The sequence below is a fragment of the Thermobia domestica genome, chromosome 1 (assembly GCF_964235325.1).
Source record: "Thermobia domestica chromosome 1, izTheDome1.hap1.1, whole genome shotgun sequence".
NCBI lineage: Eukaryota > Metazoa > Arthropoda > Insecta > Zygentoma > Lepismatidae > Thermobia > Thermobia domestica.
The window spans coordinates 343696702-343704064 of record NC_137454.1 but is presented as its reverse complement, the minus strand read 5'-3'; the positions used below and the strand labels follow the sequence as shown (position 1 = coordinate 343704064).

Genomic DNA, 7363 nt, shown 5'->3' with positions numbered 1-7363 from the left:
ATTTGCTGAATCATAAACACGAAATATTCATACAAAGTTTTTATTGAAAATATTTGTTACTAAAACATATAATAAATATTTGTAGTATATTCCATTTTGGCATAGCAGTAAATATTGTTATGTAATATTACATAAATATTTAGTAAACATTGATTTTCAAATATTTGCTGAATCGTAAACACAAAATAATCATACAACATTTTTCGTGTAAATATTTCCTATTAAATATATAATAAATCTTTTTAGTACATTCCATTTTGGTATAGCAGTAAATATTATGTAACATTACATAAATATTTTCTAAACATTGTTTTTTTTAAATATTTGCTCAATCATAAACACGAAATATTCATACAACATTTTTCGTGTAAATATTTCCTACTAAATATGTAATAAATATTTTTAGTACATTCCATTTTGGCATGACAATAAATATTGTTATGTAATATTACATGAATATTTAGTAAACATTGGTTTTGAAATATTTGCTGAATCATAACCACGAAATATTTATACATTTTTGGTGGAAATACTTGTTACTAAACATACAATAAATATTTGTAGTATATTTCATTTTGGCACAACAGTAAATATTATTATATAATCTATTATATAAAAGAGAACGCACAAATCCTTTGTTAGCTCATCACGCTAATACGGCTGAACCAATTTCTTTCATTTTTGGGGGGTTATTAGGATTTGGACCCTAGATGGTTTTTATCATATCACTTTAATTTTTAATTACCAGTGTCTTGAGATAATTGACCATTCAAGTGTCCATAACGTACAAATCCTTTGTTATTAGTTCATCATAGGTAAAAATAAACGTATTTATATGCAACCCGCATGACCGTGTCACTCGGCGGGTTAACATAAATGACAGGCGCTATAATGTTAACATTTACTGCAATTTGAAAGCGAAAAAGTAAAAATTATCTAAGTAACAAAGTTTATTGCGTTCCGGGGTGACCGCAGCGAAGCGGGGTGAACGCTGCTAGTATTAAATAAATAATTAGTAAACATTGGTTTTCAAATATTTGTTGAATCATAAACACGAAATATTTATACAACATTTTGGGTGGAAATATTTGTTTCTAAACATATAATAAATATTTTTAGTATATTCCATTTTGGCATCTCAGTAAATATTTTTATGTAATATTACCTAAATATTTAGTAAACATTGGTTTTGAAATATTTGCTGAATCATAAACACGAAATATTTATACATTTTTGGTGGAAATATTTGTTACTAAACATATAATAAATATTTATTAGTATATTCCATTTTGGCATCTCAGTAAATATTTTTATGTAATATTACATAAATATATAGTAAACATTTGTTTTTAAATATTTGCTGAATCATAAACACTAAATATTCATACAACATTTTTCGTGTATATATTTCCTACTAAATATATAATCAATATTTTTAGTACATTCCATTTTGGCATGACAATAAATATTGTTATGATATATTACATGAATATTTAGTAAACATTGGTTTTAAAATATTTGCTGAATCACAAAAACGAAATATTCATACAATATTTTTTTGGAAATATTTGTTAGGAAACATATAATAAATATTGATTAAACATTTTTCTTTAAATATTCATGCAATAGCAAAAAAGAAACATTTATAAAATGTTTGTAATCATATATTTCTTGTTACATATTCATTACATATTTTTTAAACATTGTTTTTTGAAAATAAATATTGAGTATAAATTCAATATTCAAAAACTATTTTTTCAACTTTCAATGCTGTTAGGGTTCATTATCAAATTACATTCTTACAAGAATGCAGTTATAGATATGCGGTAATCGTTTTGGACATGAGTGCACATATACATGTGTTGTTATGTATTAAGCAATTTTATGTGCACTATCTTCCAGTTTATGTGTAAAATTGTGCAATTTGAACGGTAGATCTAACTTCACTTGCCGTGTCTGGCAACACTGTAACCCAGTGGCAAGCATGGAGAGTGATTGACTGTAAGTTCACAGGAAGTAACGTAATGAATGGGAGGGACCATGTTTTCCCCCACGAAAGAGAGATAAAAGTAAGGTAAGGGTAGCAATGTCAGTAATAGGAACCGCTAGCACGTGAAGAATTTAGTTTTAATTTCAAAAATCTTCTTTGTTAAACATACATAAGCAATTTGACATATCTGACGTATATGATTTATCTCTGTGCACTGATTTGTTTAACCGTTGTCGTTTTTGTAGAAGAAAAGATACCAACGTGAGTTTATGAAAATTTTAAATTCACCATGTGGCACAACGTGAAGTTATTCCGTATATATTTATAAATCAAAATAAGGTTTGACTTTACAATGCGTGCTCCAGCTGGTGCTGGTATGCACACTGAGAAACAAATAATATGAGAACCCCCTGATCTGCGTTTCTTTCGTGCTCTATTACCATCTCACGTAATCATAGATAAATTACAAGGGCACTACACATGCAGATATAACGTACAGGTACGTTCTTTTTTATTTTCGTATCAGTCGATAAGTAAATAAAAGTCGCTTTGTTACCCCCTTTGTAAGTTCGTACATACTCAATGAATAATCCCTAAAAGTACGAGCGTCCTGCTCCTTCGGGAACTGATGCAGCTTCATGTATATTATATCCATAATAATTTTATGAACGTGCACTTTTACTACACTGATCTATAGTATAAGTAGTAGTAGATGTAGGGGTAGAAACGGGTTAGAAGCCCCATAACGGTTCGTTGGGTTCTGTTCTAGACATAAAATGGGCAAATTAAAGACTTCCCTAATTTTTTGGGACGTTGTAAATTTGTGGATCCGTATAGTAAAACTTTTAAATGCCCAGAAAGGTTTGGAGAAGTCTTAAATTTCCCCATTTCATGTCGACATCAGATTTCAGTCAACCCTTGCGGGGTTTGTAAGCCGTTCCTACTACTACTTATACTGTGGATCCGTATATTAAAACTGCAGGAATAATTGTTCCAAAGATAAATTCTTTCATGATGTCTGTGCAAATACTCGGTTAAAAAAAAACTACAATAAAAATCAAGCCAATTTGTGCTAAATGGCTATCAAACAGCAAGAATACCATGTAGGTGATTCAGGCAGTGCGGATCTGGTGCTCTGATATCAGTCCTGAGATCAGCTTAGCATGGAATTGCTAAATTGTATGACTTGGAAAAGAGTCCTCTTGGGATTCTCTCCTTGCTACAGATAAATCGAAAGGAAATAAGACGAGGTACACGTCCCTGTCGGATAAGAACTCCAACTAACAGTTAGTAGGATTTACGTTTCATCTAGTAACTCAGTTACGATCTATGAAATCCAGAGTATTATTTGAACTTGTTATCTTCGTACAAGTACGATGGAAAACAAAATAAATTTTGATTGGAAACGTGTTTATGTGAACACAGTCTCAGTATGTTCGGCCACTACGTATACATACGTGTTTAATACTCAATGTTAATATGTCACTCGAGAATTGTAGCAGTGATGAGTTGAGAAGATTTCCGCCTTGAATTGCAATACTGTGGAAGCACCTATAACCCTGCTCAGTCCAACCGGAAGAATCCTGAAGGGGGGGGGGGATTTTAGTTATGGAAAAAAAAACATTCAGCCTATGTTTAGCAGAAGCGGCCCAGCTCTTTTTTCTTAAAAATGGTACAATTTTGGTAATTTCTGTTCACACTAACTTAGTTTAGGTTAGGTTACGCTACCTTAGGTAACATTAGTTTATGTTATATTATGTTAGTGTAGATGTCCAGCATAATTTTCGAAAAGAATGATTGTACTAATATTAGGTTAGTTTACCTTAGTTCAGGTTAATTTATGTTGGGTTAGGTATATTTGCTCTTGTACTTTGGGGCCGCCATCTGTGGAAGTTAACCCAGTTAGATTTGTTATCTTTTTATTAACACTTACTTTCACTGTTTATATAAACTGGACACAGCCTTGTGCACATCATTGTCTTATTCCACCGTACATCTGAAACGGTACTCTGCTAAATAGCCCTCTATGTGTTGCTTTTTCTTACCACCTATGAAATTTCTACGAAATCCAATTCGAGGGAAATTAGATCTAGTGATTACATGCTTCTTATGTTTACGATTACTATTATTGTTGCTACCAAGATTAGGTTCGGTTATGCGATTACTATTAGTGTTACTAATAAGGTTCGGTTCGGTTATCTTACCGGTAAAATTAGGTTTAGTTCTCATTCGTTTTACTGGTGGTGAAATGTCGTGTCTCCTAACGGATTTGTACTCTTCGTTTACACGATATTCACGGTACTCTGTCGCACCACGTCTGTAATTAGGTTCGGTTACATTACCGGTACACATGAATTTAACATTACTTTTCACATTGGTATCACACTAATCTCACATGGACACTTCGAATTTGATTTCGATTAAAGTTAGTTTGGTCCAGGTTAGTACAGTATTGCACCATTGATGGATTTTTTCAAAATTTTGCAATGTCATACCTAGATAATTGAAGTTAACGCACTGCTTCGCATTCGCTAAAAGCACCATCTGATTGTTGACTATTATCGTTTTGGTCTTTTCATTGAGTGAACCTTTCAGTAGCTCCATCGAACAATCAGTACAAACGTTGGTAGGAACTCACGTTCTCTTTCTGGATTTCAGGAATACTGGAATCAACTTTCTTCCTACTACATGAACCAATGTCGTGTGCATATCATTAAACGATTCCATTACAATTACTTCATTTCCAGAATTAACATTATGTTTTATATATCGTGAATACAAGCAATCAATAGCGTTCACTAGACGGAAATGATCATAACTTTTCGCACATTCATACACACCAAAATCTTCGTTGCACACAGCATGAGTAATGCAATGAAAAACATTCGAATGAAGAGAAAAGTTGGGATAATCTGAACTAACCTATACCGCAATATGTTTTTGTGAACACTCAACAAATTTCATCCAAAGATTGAAATCAATGATGTCATATTTCTTCGTTGATGCAAAATTAGGATCTGTATTCTCCATTGTTTCTGTGGAAGGTTCAGGTTCACTTATTTGGGTAATGTGATCATTAACCATAGTTTCTACCACTTCGATAGAATTTTGGATCTCAGTGAATCTACGTATAATACGATCTATTTTAGTGTCACTTTGTTCATTTCGTAGGTTTGTCTGGTCGATTTTATTGTCAAGTTTTTTCACTTGTTCCTTTTCTTGATTCATGGAATCACTAAAATCTCGCTTGAGATATCCCATCTTCCTTCATTTGATCAGCAAAATCTTGCCTGAATTGTCCCATCTGTTGTTTCATATTCAGCAAAATTGTGCTTTAATTGGTTCATTTGTTCCATTTGTTGATCCATTCGGTTATCAAAATCGTGCTTTAATTGTCTCTCAAGTTGGTTGATTCGTTCCATTTGTTTTTGGTCAGATAGGCCAGGTCAGAAAAGCTCATTTCCCTATTACCACCCGATTCTGTTGGATTTCCAATGTCAGGACGACTCATTTTGATATTTCTAAAAATTCGTTTTCATATTTCTTTACAAAAAAAAAAAAAAAAAAAAATACTATGTAGCCTTATAGTCAATCTTCACACCCGAAGTTTACTGTTTTGGAGATTATCTACTAAGCTTCATACGTATCTCCTAAAGTTCGTAGTTCCAAACCATCAATATTTTATATAACAGTAATCCTGCAGCAAGGACCACTAAATTATATATCGATGAAATCCCACAGTTCATATAAATTTATATATTAATTACTAGGCTACTAATTCATCAAAAACCATTTCGTATACTGCATCAAGATATTACCTTTTATTATATGGCGTATTAAATTAAACATTTATACACCTTAAAAGATATGGATGTAGTTTACACAAGATGGTTCTGGAATTATATGTTATTTATATTTCGTTGCTATGACAACGAATCTCTCTCTTAACATAAAATAGCACCTTATATCAACAGCAAAGGAATTACATTTAAATATCCTTTTCTTTCTATATATTTCTTCTATCTTTTCCTTGATAGCTTATGCATCAATTTGAAGTACATTCTGCCGAAAGATGTTGAAATACAAGTAGAAAATTACACGTATCGTTATATTACTATCGTAAGTGCGTACAAAGTTCAAAATAGAAATGTCACATCCAACACACAAGCTCCCTATATCTCACAATGAGTAACTCAGAACGACTAACTACTTGATTCGTTGTATTAATATTTCTTCATCTTCTTTCGTTTGGTAAATACAAAATTCAGTTTTATTACCTTCCCAAAGATGCATTCTTTTATTTCGATTGCTTTAATTCAAGTCATTTTTTCTGTAATTGTATTTATTACCTGATTCTCGACCCCTTCTAAAGATACTCCAAACATTCTCTGTCGTAGAAAAACAAACTTTAGAAGAAGATTAAGTTGACACTATACTAATAGAAAGTACTAGAAGTAATGTCTGACTCAAACCAATATTTGTAAAACGAGATAAATATTATACGTTTGTTTCTTTGTAAGTTACAGAAAAGTGTGCAGGCTTATTTTATGTGCATCACTCGAAATAATTGTTGAGAAAATATGGTTGTTTTACGAATTTCGTTCTTATTGTCCCCTGAAAAATATGCGATTTTCAACATGAAAATCTGTCGCTAGGCCTAGATAAAATTCACTGGGTTCACCAGAAGTAATTGTTGGAAAATTACAATTCGTTTACGATGTCCGAATTAAGAGAGCTTGTGGATGTATAATGTAACAACTACAGCGTTAAAAGTCACCAACCAGTGCTAGGTGGCCACTACAAAGGGCACACATACTATCTACCCGGGACAGGGCAGGGCGAGTACAGGAGCAGGCGTGTTAGCGTAGGTGGTTATAAGCGTAAACGAAGTTAGTGAAAAGATGTTGGTACATGCTTCAATAGCATTTGCTATGCTTTCATACTAATAGCGTTATTCTTGTAAACATTAAGTGCAGCGTCTGTACACTGTACAAATACACCGCTGGTGGAAAGTAGTAACTAATAGAGCCGTTTTCCATGTGGATTTACTTATATTATCCGTCGTAAAGCAATTGTATTATTTACGGTAGTACCCTTACAGTTGTAAACCTAAAATACAGCTTTATTCTTTTGTATTAAATTTTGCCGCTTGCAGAAATTGTTGATTAAAAATGTGTCTTTTCAGGTCTTTCTATTAAAAGTACTCCTTTTTTCATGTGAATCTTTAAAGGTGTGCTCCCAAACTAATACAGCTCCGAGAAAATGACTTTCTTCTGCGTCCTAATAAAGAAGATAATAATTCAAATTTTAAGATTATTAATATAAATAGTTAATTATTTTAGTAAGATAAATTTATTTTAAAAGTTTGGTTAA

The 7363-nt window shown here is 32.1% G+C and overlaps 1 protein-coding gene across 3 annotated transcripts in view; it reads left to right on the top strand.

Moving 5' to 3' along the window:
* Positions 1 to 1956: 1956 nt before the first annotated feature.
* Positions 1957 to 7363, top strand: part of LOC145663905 (uncharacterized) — a 395806-nt gene continuing 390399 nt past the window's right edge. For 2 of the 3 annotated variants that reach the window (XR_014127295.1, XM_081730091.1), the window contains exon 1: positions 1957 to 2074. The gene's annotated coding sequence lies outside the window, so the exon portion shown is untranslated. The other variant, XM_081730102.1, reaches the window with a different exon arrangement.